We start from the raw sequence: 13,952 nt of genomic DNA, 5'->3' as shown, positions 1-13,952 counted from the left end.
GATGAAAATATGCACTTCAGCCACCCTTTCTCATGGAAGGCTGTATCTTTTGTTTGTTGCCATTCCTTCAGAAAATCTTCATGGCACCAAATCAGGAGGTTATCAGTGCCAAATCTTTATCTTGTGTGATCCGTTAGAAGGATGATAAGAGAAAAGTTATTATCTCCAAGTAATCGCATAACTTTTAATGTCATACTTTTATGTTTCTATTTATGTTTTTTTTTTTCCAAAAACATGATTATATATCTTGCTTGTGGGAGAGTGCATGAAATATGGGACTAGAGTCTAGGAGAAAGCAACCTAGAATGTTTAGAAGTGCTTGGGACATGACGTAAGAATTAAACGACAAGATATACCTGCAACTAAGTTGGTGATCATTTTGATTGTAGGTTGTCCGAACCCATCAACTTTGTGCCTGCATTAGGAGAGATAAGATCAAGATGATTCCATCAGCACACATCATGTTCCACTTTTATCTAATTGATGATGAAATTAGGTGAAAGTTCATGAAGGTCTAGACTAAAAATTTCATGATGCAATAGTCATGCGTAATGATTCCTTTTTGTGCGGTCACGGATGGCTAGAAACAGGTTATCCATTTTTAAATTATACCAGTATAGTGGGCGAGCGATGTCTGAATTTATTGATTTTGTAAATATACAAAAATAACCATCATAATAATAGATTTCAGTATAAGTTAAATTATAAATATGATAATTTAGTTTATAATTTAATTAGAATAAATAAAAAAATAAATTAAATATTCATGCACAGGATGCAATTTAATCCAAGCCCCCATCCGATTAAAAGGGCCGAAGATAGAAAAATAAAAAAAAATGCTCTAAAAAAAAAATCATGAATTTTATATTATATTTATATTATCGTGAGAATAAAAATTCATAAATTGAAAATTTTGTAGCCAAAGAAAGATCTTTTGGATAAAAAAGGATCTTATTTTTTTTTAAAAAATTGATTTTGTAATATATAATATATTTTATGTAAAGACATATTTATATTTAATATTTTTATTTGAATATGTCAAAAAATAAAATTATTTTAGATGCACTTCATATATTTTCAAAAGAGAAATTTCATCGCACGAGTCCCCATCAAATTGGTTGATAATTTTTAAGTTCTTAAAAAAATAGAAAAAAAATCACTTATGGATAAGAGATATAATAATACTTCCAAGTTACGTCCCTTTAGAATTTTTATATTTAAATATTTTTGTGATATCTGTTGGTTTATAAAAATTAAATAAATTTTTTTATTACATAAATAATTCATCCTCTTTAATTTTTCTAATTAAAATTAAAATATTTCTAACTGTATATAATTTTTTTTATTTAGAATTATATATAATTTTTTTTATATTTAGATTCATGATTTTATTTTTGACATACGTTGTTTTATTTGTATAATACTTTTTCTTGTGGTGACGTGCAATGCAGTTCGCATGAGTACGGCATGCCCAACATTCTACAGCAAAAAATATTTTTTGATAATACTTTCAATTCATTAGCAAAAAAAACTCTATAAATGATAATATTTTAAAAAAAAACTAAATTAATAAAAAAAATTAAGTCAAGTATAATGTTATGTCAAAAAAAAAAAACCTTTTATAACATAGTGTCAAAGTTCTCACAATATATCGAAATAATCGATAAAATAATAGAATAAATATATTATATAGCTAAACCAATAATATAAAATATTAAAATCAAAATGTAAAGGTGGATATCTCACTCTCTAAATTGGATGGCATTGTATTTTCAAATAATATTAAAAAAAATATCTACTTAATCCAAATAAAAAATATGCAGAGAAGTTTATTACCCACGAGTATCGCAGCATCAGATATATTAACCAATTATAGCATTATGGGTGTGCTAAAAATTTAACGATCTGCACCAATAATAGTGCTCACACAAACAACCAAACCAACTCTTTTATCGGCTAATAAAATTTTCATTGCAATTCAAATCTTTGAGCCTTTTAAACATGCAGAAATTTATGATTGAAAACAAATAAATTCATCATACTTTTAGAAAGAAAGTAAAAAAAAAAAAATCAAAACCATCGTACATCTGTAAGCCTAACAAATGCTACCAAGCCTTATAGGCTCTGATGAAAAATAACATTTACAACAGTAGATCCAGATCACCGTATCTTCTTACAAAAAAAAAAAAAAAAAAAAAAAAAAAACGTATGCTGGCGAGATCCTCAATGAAATAGAAGGCATCATCAAGGATCTGGATCCCATCAACCTTTAGCTCACGGGCCCACTGTTAGAAGTCATGTCGCCTAGTTGCTGGTTAGTATTTGGGGACTGTGAGTCTTTTTTTTAAGAAAAGATTTCTTTGTCATTTTATAAGTATAGATTATTTTCGTTTCTTGATTTGATCAATATTTTATTATTTTTTCTTGTTTCGGATGCCATCTGTTTTCAACCATTCTCTTCCACCTCCGCATCGTCGCCGCTCGCCTGAATCTCCTGTCGGAAAGCCAAGCGATGTTGCTACCATCTGCGCTACCCTCTATGAGCTTGCTGCTCGTGCCGATCTCCTCTGCAATTCTCCGATTCTTTACTCTTTTGAAGAAGACGATCTGGAAATTGGGGTCGGAGGACCAGAGGAAGAAGACGATGAAGGCGATGAGGATGGAGGAGATAAGAGAGAAGATGCCAAGAGGAAGGAGCCGCAGCACCCTCCGTCCATTGTATTTTGATTTCCCCCCATACCCTCGCCTTGCTTCCTCCTCTCCCCTTCTTATCCCCCTTGCCTACTTTTCCGGTGAGTACAGTGGCGTAGGGATGGTGAGCCTATTGGGTTCTGTGCCGACATCCCCACCATGATCCTCTCTTTCTTTCTATCACGTGGATGCCTTTGAGGTCTTTCAGTCCTGCCGTGGGTAAGCTGTGGGGATCTTCCTTAATAGTTTCACATCGGACAAATTCTGAAGTATCATATATTTAAAAAGGATACGGACACATTTTTTCTCACGAGGCATTTTACCCGTCGAGAATAAGGATAAAATCGTGAGACCGTCTCCATGACGCTGGGAGGACTCGCTTCCGATGTGGACCACGGAGCAATGCTCTCCGTCCGGATCTAGGCAGAGCGAACAATATTTCGTGGGCTGAGACGTGGTTCGCCCCGACGATCTGCTTGACATATGGATACATCAGTGACGCGCTAGGTAGGGGGCACCTGTCCCTTGCTCACAGCACATGCTCCTCCAGAGTGGGGGGTTATGTTGTGGGTAGGCTGTGGGGACCTCCCTTAATAGTCCCACATCGGGTAAACTCTGAAGTGTCATGTGCTTAAGAGGGATACGGGCACACCTTCCCTCACGAGATGCCTTTTTCCACCGAGGGTAAGGACAAAACCGTGAGGCCGTCTGCATGATGCTGGGGGACTCGCCCCCGGTGGGGACCACGGGGCAATGCTCCCCATCCGGACCTAGCCAGAGCGGACAATACTTCGTGGGCCGAGGTGTGGTTCGCCCCGACGACCTGCTTGACATATGGACACATCAAATCTCTTTCTCCTGAGATCCTTACATTGCTCTTTCAGTAGGTGCTGTCGGAGCCTCTCCTCGCCAGCGCCTCGATAGTGAGGTAACACCCACCCATTTCTTTCTCTCTTTCCTTGGAGCGGAGCACATACCAGTGGCCATGGGAGAAGTGGGTGGCGGAGGCGAAGGGGGCGAAAGCATGGACAATCTCAGAGCGGAGCGTATGCCTGCGGCCGGCGATAGGTGGGTGAGCGTGGCATAGAGCTCGAAGCCGAGCATGTGCCGGCAAGTGAGAGAAGTGGGTGGCGAAGGCGAAGGGGGTGGGAGCGTGGCCTGACGACCATAGGAGAAGTGGACAGCAGAGGCGACAGGGGCAGGAGCATGGGAGCTCGGAGCCAAGTGCGTGCCGGTGGTCGTGGGAGAAGTGGGTGGTGGAGGCGAAGGGAGCGCGAGTGTGGCGCATGGAGGCTGATGAATGAAACGAGAAAACACCGTGCATCCTGTTGTCGATCTCCTTCAGTGGATCCCCTCCTGCAACTCCATCGAACGTGCGTAGAATGGGATGGTGAACGACGGTCGCTGTCTTGTTGGATGTATGTCTGGTCAGAACATCACCTCTCAAGATCTTTTTGGTACTGTGTAATGCAGTAGGAAGAAAGAAGAAATAAAACAGAAACAATCAAAATACATGGATCAGCCAAAAAAGGATTCGCCTCCATGGGACATGCAAACTTCATTATGAGAAAAAGAAATATTATAAGAGGAGATCTCATCCTCAACCCTCGTACACCCAATTTTTCCCTCACAGAAAGTTCTCTCTCACTGAAGCTCTCTGTAGAAAGACCTCCTGAACTCTTGAAGTGATCGCTGTCCACTATCCAGGAGCCTCCCTGCTCCTTCTCTCAGTGTCATGGGTCTCTCTCTTCGCATGGGTTTGGGGTTCTCTGCTCAAGCCCGTGCACGCTACCAAAAATGAGCCACTACTTCTCTGTGGAGCATCAGGGCCTTTTAAAGGCCTTAAGAACCAATTAGAACGGGTTAAGGAGTCCTAATAACACCCGTATAAAAGCCCTGGACCGTCGAATTAACACCAGAATCAATCCACGCCCTCCAATTGCACATCGGTCTACGGAACAGTGCCGTAGATCGTGAGAAACATGTGGAAAACGCCCATGCGATCCATGCGGTGGACTGTGCACCGTCCGATCCACGGTGGATCGGGCAAATGGGCTCCTAACGGGCGCGCTGGGCCTGGGCCGCGCCCAGCCGCGCACTGCCATGCTTGGGTCGCACGGGGCCATGCTACCGCCGCTCCATCTGCCCGCCGCCGGCCGTCGGCGGTCCTCTATCGCTTTGGATTTTATGCCAACTTCTCTCACGCATATCTCCTCTATCTGAGCTCTATTTGAGGTGATCTTGATCTTGTTGGACTCTGTTTTTCATCACGGACTTCGTTGTAGGCTTAATGTGGATCAAATCTTGAGATGTTAAATTCTAACAATCTCCATCTCGACTCGATATTTGACCTTCTTCTGACTCTGAGAGCTTCTGAATCTCCTCGTCCCCATGCTCTGGGACAATCGCCTGCTAATCATGGATGGCAAACATGAGAGTCGAGTTAGACCGCTTGATCCTATCTTCATCGTATGCTGTACTCCTCTTGACTTGAGACCTACTCGGGGTATCATCCTGTGATAATAAAAATCTCATTTTGCGACGTCGCTTCTCGTCCTCCCGAGTCTCTTAGCTCGTGCCCGATCCACCTCCACCTGGAGCTCCACCTTGCTCTAGGCTCCTCCTGGCTCCTGAAGCTCCATCTTGCACTGGGCTCCCTGTCAGGTAATAATGTCCTCTTCTTTCCTTCTTCTCTTTCAGAATAATCTTATCGCCGCGTAGCACCTTCAGGATTCCTCCATCAGCTACCGTCCTGTAGTCTCTCGAATCCAGTCTACTCAGTGAGATAAGATTTTGCCTGAAATCGGATATGTATCGGACCTCCTCCAATCTCCTCACTGCACCATCATATGTCCTCCAGCTGACCATCCTAATACCTCTGATCGCACAGCTCGATCCATCCGACAGATAAATAGTGCCTTCACTGTTCTCCAAGAAGTCAAACTGCTCCTCTTTGTAACATACATAATAGGTGCATGCAGAATCTAAAATCCACTACTGAAAAAAAGTATATACTTCGTCAGATATCTCTAGGACATCTCTCTCTGAATCGCTACTGACCGTTGCTATAGCAGCCATCGTCCGATCCTTGAGTTGAAAGTAATCTCTGACTAGATATCCCAAGTCATCACATCGGTAACACCTGGTCTTGCTCAAATCCCTTCTGGACTTGGACCGTCCTTGTCGCGATCTCCTGTCGCTCCATCTACTGACTTTTGCTCCTTCAGAAGCCATCAAAGCTGAGCTACCGCCACCCGAGCTCGAAGTCGGATTCTCCCTCCTGAGAATCTCATTTTGGAGTATCATCGTAGTGATCTCGTTCATCTTGATGGTGCTCTTCCCCACTAGAAGAGCAGTCACTAAGGACTCGTACGAAGGAGAAAGCGACGTCAGCAAAATCAGTGCCCTGATCTTTTCCTCAACATTCTCACCAACACTGAGGAGATCGATGAGGATCTTCTGAAAGTGGCTAAAATACTCCTGCACGTTCTGTCCCTCAGTCATTTGCAGCTGGTAGAACTGCCTCTAGAGGAAGAGTGTTGGTGAGAGATTTCATCATGTACAACTCCTCGAGCTTCGATCACAGCACCATTGGAGAAGTCTCGCTAAGCACATGGATCACCATCTCATCCGCTAGATACATACGGATGGTACTCACCGCTTACATCTATAGCCGTTTCTAATCCCGCACCTCCATGATGGTTGGCTTCTCCTCGCATAAGAGAGCATCAATCAATCCTTATTGGATGAGCACATTTTTGACCCTTACCTACCATAAGGAGAAATTGCTCTTTCCATCAAACTTGTTGATCTCCATCTTGATTGATCCTGTCTTCTCTATCTTCAGTCTTACTCACCACCGCTGCAATATGCGTCCTTGCATCGCTTCGCTCTGATATCACTTGTTGGGTGGATGTGTGGCCAAGACATCACCTCTCAGGATCTTTTCGGTGCCGCGCGATGCAGCAAGAAGAAAGAAGAAATAAAATAGAAACAATAAAAATATATGGATCAGCTAAAAAAGGACTCGCCTCCACGGGGCATGTAAACTTCACTATGAGAAAAAGAAATATTACAAGAGGAGATCTCATCCTCAACCCTCGTACATCCAATTTCTTCCTCATAGGAAGTTCTCCCTCACAGAAGCTCTTTCTGTAGGAAGACCCTCTGAACCCCTGAAGCGATCATTGTCCGCTGTCCAGGAGCCTCCCTGCTCCTTCTCTCAGTGTCACGGGTCTCTCTCTCTTCGTGTGGGTTTGGGGTTCTCAGCTGAAGCTCGTACGCGCCATCAAAAATGAGCCACCGCTTCTCTATTAAGCATCAGGGCCTTTTAAAGACCTTAAGAACCGATTAGAACGGGTCAAGGAGTCCTAATAACACCCGTATAAAAGCCCTGGATTGTCGGATCAACACCAGAATCAATCCACGCCCTCTGATCGTGCGTCAGTCCACAGAACAGTACTGTGGACCGCAAGAAATGCATGGAAAATACCCACGAGGTCCATGCGGTGGACTGTGCACTGCCCGATCTATGATGGACCAGGCAAACGGGCTCCCAACGGGCGCGCTGGGCTTGGGCCTCGCCCGCATTGCGCGCCTGGGCCTAGGTCGCGCCCTATGTGCTCGGGCTTGGGCCGGCCCACGCGCTTGGGCCTGGGCTGTGCCGCGCGCACCTGGACTTGGGCCGGGCGCCGTGAGTTAGGTTGCGCCTTGCCGTGCCCAGCCGCGCGTTGCCGTGCCGCCGCCGCTCCGCCTGCCCACCGCCTGCCGCCGATGGTCCTCCGTCGCTTTGGATTCTGTGCCGACTTCTCTCACGCATATCTCCTCCGTCCGAGCACCATTTGAGGTGGTCTTGATCTTGTTGGACTTCATTTTTCATCGCGGATATCGTTGTGGGCTCAATATGGACTGAATTTCGAAACATCAAATCTTAACATGTCTCACCCTAGCACCCCATCCTTCGATAGCAACTGCAAACGACGGTCGTTGCCCCAACTCGGGCCGTCGTCGATCTCATTCCGTGGATTCTCTCACACGCAATTGAATCAGAAAGTTAGACGATGTCACAAGGCTCTCTTCTCTTATTTTCAAATGACTACATATTAATACGAAATACCATCTCTCAATCTGTTGATCATTTTACTATTATAATATAGGTACATGTTATGCATTCTTTGGATGAGCAATAGGGATTGAACTAGCATAGTTCTTTTAAGTCCCAAATTGTGGCTCAAAATTTTTTGGCAACAGTTCTCCTTTTGTCATCATCCACCGAATCAACAACTTGAGGATTTTTATTGGGCACCACAGATCGTTGATTTATAAGCAAGGGCGTTGCAACATGAAACCACTTCCAAGATACAGATAACACTACTAGTAGGTAAAAGGACAAACTGGTCCAGCCTGCCAAAACTAAAACTCCAGCTCCCCATACTTGGCAACAGTACTTTTGTCATCAACCACCGCGCAGACAATTTGGGAATTTTGTTGGGCATCACAGACCATTGATTCTTAAGCCGGGGCCTGGGAACATGAAACCACTTCCAAGATACGGAGAACACCGCTAGTAGGTAAAAAGGCAGACCGGACCAGCCTGCCAAAAGTATTACTTTGACTCACCATGCTTTGGCAACAGTACTTTTGTCATCAATCACGGAACAGGCAAATTTAGGATTTTTGTTGGGCATCACAGACCATTGATTCATGAAACCACTTTCCAAATCCAAGATACAGAGGACACTGGTAGTAGGTAAAAGGACAAGCTGGTCCAGCCTGCCAAACCTATAACTCCAGCTCCCCACGCTTGGCAACAGCACTTTCGTCATCAACAACCGCACAGACAATTTAGGATTTTTGTTGGGCATCATAGACCATTGATTCATAAGCCATGGCCTTGGAACATGAAACAACTTCCAAGATACAGAGAACACTACTAGTAGGTAAAAGGACAGACCGGACCAGCCTGCCAAAAGTATTACTCTGACTCACCATGCTTGGCGACGGTACTTTTGTCATCAACCACCGAACGGACAAATTTAGAAATTTTGTTGGGCATCACGGACCATTGATTCATGAAACCACTTCCTAAGATACAGAGGACACTGGTAGTTGGTAAAAGGACAAACTGGACCAGCCCGCCAAACCCACAACTCCCGCTCACCATACTCGCGTGGACACCACCTACCTGATTGAACAAATAAACAGCCCCAGACTAGAACCCACTAACCCTACAAAAGAAAAGCAGCCCTAATGTATGCTTTGTTTGTTAGACTTTTGATTCAAACCTCACCTCAGCATCTTTATAGGTATGACTGATCTAAAGAGGTCATTACATTATCTCCACCAAAGTTGAAAGCATTGAGAGTTTGCACCAATGGTGGTGGTTCTCATGATTTATAAGGATGGCACAACAAGAGAATGATTTGTTATTTTAATTCTATATTTAGTTAGAGTCATAAAAGAAATAATGAATGAGATTAGAAGGATGGATGGCCTCAATTTACCATTTGATTCAAAAAATATTAAGAAGGATGGATGATAGGAGGAAATTACCAATCCATCCTAACCTAACAATTTTACACTTTCAAATTGGAAGGATACAGGGAAGTTATGAATGGAGCATGTTAGAGGGTTTCTATGTTAATAAAAAATTCTTCATTATTTTTGAATATTTTTTTGCATATATACCCTTCTAATATTAAAATTTGCATGAATATCCTTCCAGAAATGGTATTTGTAAGTCTACCCTTATAAAATAGTTATTAGTTGTGCATACCCTTTTTTTTCTTGTATATGTATCCATACCATCTAATGCCATTGATAAAATAACAGTTTTTAATTTAAAAACTAAAATACCCCTAATGGATAGATATGCAAAAATAATTAAATTTTATCATATTTAGGAGGGTTCATGTGCCAAAAAAATAGGAGCCTTATGGGGGTAATCATGTACTTTATCATATTTAGGAGGGTTCATGTGCCAAAAAAATTAAATTTTATTTTTATCTATTTCCACTTGTTTATACCTAGATTATTCTTTTACTTGCTTCTTAATGTTTTTTATGAAAGCATTTCTAATGAAAAAAGAAGGATTCGATGATCAAATAACAAAGAGAGTTTTGAAAGTTCTTTTACTAATTATGAGATTAGTTTACTTTATGCTTTTTTATTCATAATATTGTTATATTTTATTTCATCAAAAATCAACTTCTAATATTTATTATTATAGATGTATATAAGAGGGTATATATAAGAATATAGAATATGATTAGAATCTCTTTTGAAGGCACATGAAATAGATAAAATTAAAATTAAAATTAAAATTTTTGTATGTAAACCTTCTAATATGTAAAACTGCATGAGTATCCTTGCAAAGCTTTACATGCATATCTTTATAAATATTTCTTGTTGCATATCTATCTATTAAGAATATTTTAGTCATTTAAATTAAAAATAATTAATTTCTTAATGGTGTTAGATGTTGTGGGCACATATTAAAAAAAAAAAAAAAAAAGGAAGGGTATGCATGTAAAATAAGTATTTTATATAAATATATATATAAATATTAGTTTCGAAAGGATATTCATATAAATTATAATATTTAGGAAGGTATGTATGCAAAAAAAAGTAAAAGACCAAGGCTTGCCTTCTTTGTCAAAGGATAGTTTAATAAAAATATCATACCAATATTTTTGTCCTTCTTTTCATTCATTTTATACTAAATAGAGGAGAAAATCATTCTATTCCATCATTCCATATTTCACCAAACATATAGAAGGATGAATGGATTTTTTATTCATCCTCTTCCTTATCCATTCCGCTCTCATCTATCCTTTCATTCACCCTCTTCCTTATCCATTCCGCTCTCATCTATCCTTTTATTCATCCTCTTTCTTATCCATTCCGCTCTCATCTATCCTTTGAGCGTGAGACCATTTGGCAACCATGATCTGCTGGGTGTCATGGAAAGAGAGGAACAGTGGGCATTTTCGGTTTGAAGCATACTCGATAGTAAAGGCGTTTGAACGTAGCATCATGCTGCTAAAACAATTAATCGCAGTGTTATCAAATCAACGTCTCACGCGAACTGTTGATTTGGGTCCCGATCGTTGTGGAAAACCATATCCCTCTCCCTGGACCACACATCGTTCCATAACTTGGGGTACGGAAAAATTGAAAATTCCGCCACCTTTATCTTGCTTTCTGTCGTGCCTAACACCAAGATATCAATAATTCCAAACTTAATAGATGCCGGGTGGTCCAGTCCTCCCGTTTTCATTAAAAAAAACAAAAGTTTCACCAAGGGAGTGGTCCTCTTGGGCACATTGCTAGTGATCGATCATATCGGCTAGTGGCCGAGGTGGAGTGCCAACCAAGTGAGCACCGAAGCTTAACCCTTCAAATCTCCTCCATCTTTGACACCATCTAAGAACACTGTTTTTCAAATCATTTCATCGGGATTTTATGTGGAATGGTAAAGGGCATGAGCTTCGTCTTTCTCCGTAGAGTTTTACCTCCAGTTCATGCATGGATCTTCTTTTACATAAATGTCATTTTCGAGGGATCTCTTTCACATCTAATCATCCATTGTCTTAAACCTTCTACATTAATAATATTTTAGTGTAATGATTACCTATCGTTTTTTATTTCCTCCATCTTCGCCTCTTTCTTGTAGCAGATATGGTTGACTACTACTGTACGTGAGCACCGTTCTCTTAATGGTGAGTCTTCCACTCTTTCTGAGGAACCCCATGTAGTTTTGGTTAAAATAGTACTGTATCATTGAGTTATTTTGTTTTTTGGTTGGTTCCAGTAACTTTATGGTTCCTTTGATCACAAGTCTTTGGCTGTCTGTCGATATCACACGGTAGAACCTATATTACTATGATTTGATGTTTCCCTTCAGCATCTCTTTCGAAGATGTTTCTTACATAGAACTGAGCCATTCTTGGATGGCCTCAAATTATTGTTGTGTATGTCCATAAAATCAGAGTGAAATATTATACCACTATATGTGTTTTGTATGCTATGCACATGGTCAACTATCATAATGCATTAGTCTAGACTAGGCGTTAGTCCACTGGTTTTTGTTTAGACTTTGCATGAGTCAGTGAAGTTTTCTTTCTTTCCTTCGGTTTTTTTTTTAAAACAAGAAGAGTATTCAGAGACTGATCACTCCCGTTAAGCGAATGAAAAAGAAACACAGAGAAACCCACTAGCGGCAAACACACGGAAAAGGAGAAATGAAAGCATCAAAGAAAGGACCAGAGATCAAATGTTAAGCATAGGGAACAAAGAGGTTAGGGAAGAAGATAATCTAGCTGGAGAAAATCTGGCACAGTGATTTGTAGTTCAGATCCAATTTGAGCTTCAACCTTTTTGGAACGAGTTACATTTCCATTCCATTACCAGGTTAAATCAGGTTTATCCTCGAGTCTTGCCATTAATTTGTTTGGTCTGCTATGATTAGTTCTATGCTTTGTGTTGTAGATCAAATAGATTACAGTTAAGTTTCATTTGATGAACCAGGCTTGTGCCAATGGTTACACCCTCTTCCTATTAATCAAATATTCCGAATTTGAATTTTAGATGTTGAATTATAAGTATTTAGACTTGACTAATTAATATGTTGATGGTTGATCCTTCTTAGTAACTAGTTTCACAAGGGCATTTTGATGGATCGATCACTCTCTCTTCTTCAAGAGTCCTTATTAATAAAAGGCCAATATTTAGGACCACTGCTTGTTATAAATGGGTTTTAATTTTCTATTATAAAAATATGAACTCCTCCAATGGTCCGTGCCTGCAATGTTTTTCCTCAGATTATAACGACGGAATAAGTGAAGCTTATAATTTTCATTTAAAAATAAAGAATCAATAAAATTTGTTACTAATTAAAATACAAGGACTATTTTTTTTTTTAATAAATAAATTAGGTCCTACACAAGAGCTATGTTGGAATTAATTAGGCAGAGAACTAGTATGTCAAAATCTCTTTAAAGAAGATAAAGCTAATAAAGAGGTGACCTTAGAATGCAATTGTTAGTAAAATGAGAAAATTAAAGTTAAAATAGTATATTATAGACTTCTATTTATTTCACTCTTTGTTTTATATAATCCTATATTGCGCTTTTAAGAAGGGTATAGGGAAATAAGGGGGTAGGATAAAAAATGTGGTAGTGGCAGCAAAAACTGGTGTAATTTATCCAGTGTTTGGAAGCGTTCGGAAAAGAAGGTACGTCGACATGATTTGACGGGAACCAGCAAGCTGGTCGGCGTGATCCATCCGTGGCAACCACGCAACCTTTTGATCACATGGCCGGCAAGAGCATGATTAAGAGATGACGTCGACGTGATTTGATCAGCGCATACCATAATAGTTGCGTCCTCATGGCGGCAATCCACGACCTTTCCGTTATTACTTTTATCTTAAATAATAGTTCAAAGATAACGTAATAATACCTATTCATTTTTTTCTTCTGATACGTATAGTCTCCATGCACTACATGGCACGGCAGACTACATGCATGCAATGCATGCGACCATGTAATCATGATCTCATTGCATTGCACAAAATGATTCAAGAGGAAAATTAAACTATGTGATCGTCAAATCATGTATTGTATCCGATGGTATATTATTGGATGGATATTGATCAGAATCATCTTCAAATCTTTTCAGTACCATGCGATGCAAGAAAGAAAAAAAAATAAAAAATAATTAAATACGTGGATCAGCCACAAAAGAGCTCGTCTTAATGAACATGCAAACTTCACTATGAAAAAAAATTTTACAAGAGAGACTTCATCCTCAATCCTTTTACATCCAATTCTCTCTCACTAGAAGTTTCCGTCTCAAAAGTTCTCTCTCTCTTGGAAGATCCTTGAACCCTGAAGTGATGGCGTCTGCTGTCCAGAACCTCCTGTTTTTTCTCTCACAGCATACGGCCTTCTCTCTCTCCTTCACGGGCCTCCGATCTTCTCTGGTTTCCGGCGAACACAGCCCTCAGAATTTTCGTGAGATAAACCAAGTCGTCTGTTCTCTGTTTCACCGATCATCCCTATTTAAAGGCTTAAACCTGATTAGAGAGGGATTATGAGTCTAAACAAAGCCAAATAACCTCCTGAACCGTCAGATTAAGATCGGAGCCACCCACGTTGTCCGATCGCACTCTGATCTATGAAATAGTACCGTGGATCGTGAGAAACGCGTGGGAAATGCCCCACAGGTCCACAGGCCAGCCGTGGACCGCTCGATCTACG

Source organism: Elaeis guineensis, chromosome 13 (genome assembly GCF_000442705.2).
Source record: "Elaeis guineensis isolate ETL-2024a chromosome 13, EG11, whole genome shotgun sequence".
Lineage (NCBI taxonomy): Eukaryota > Viridiplantae > Streptophyta > Magnoliopsida > Arecales > Arecaceae > Elaeis > Elaeis guineensis.
Note: the sequence above shows the minus strand (reverse complement) of the source record.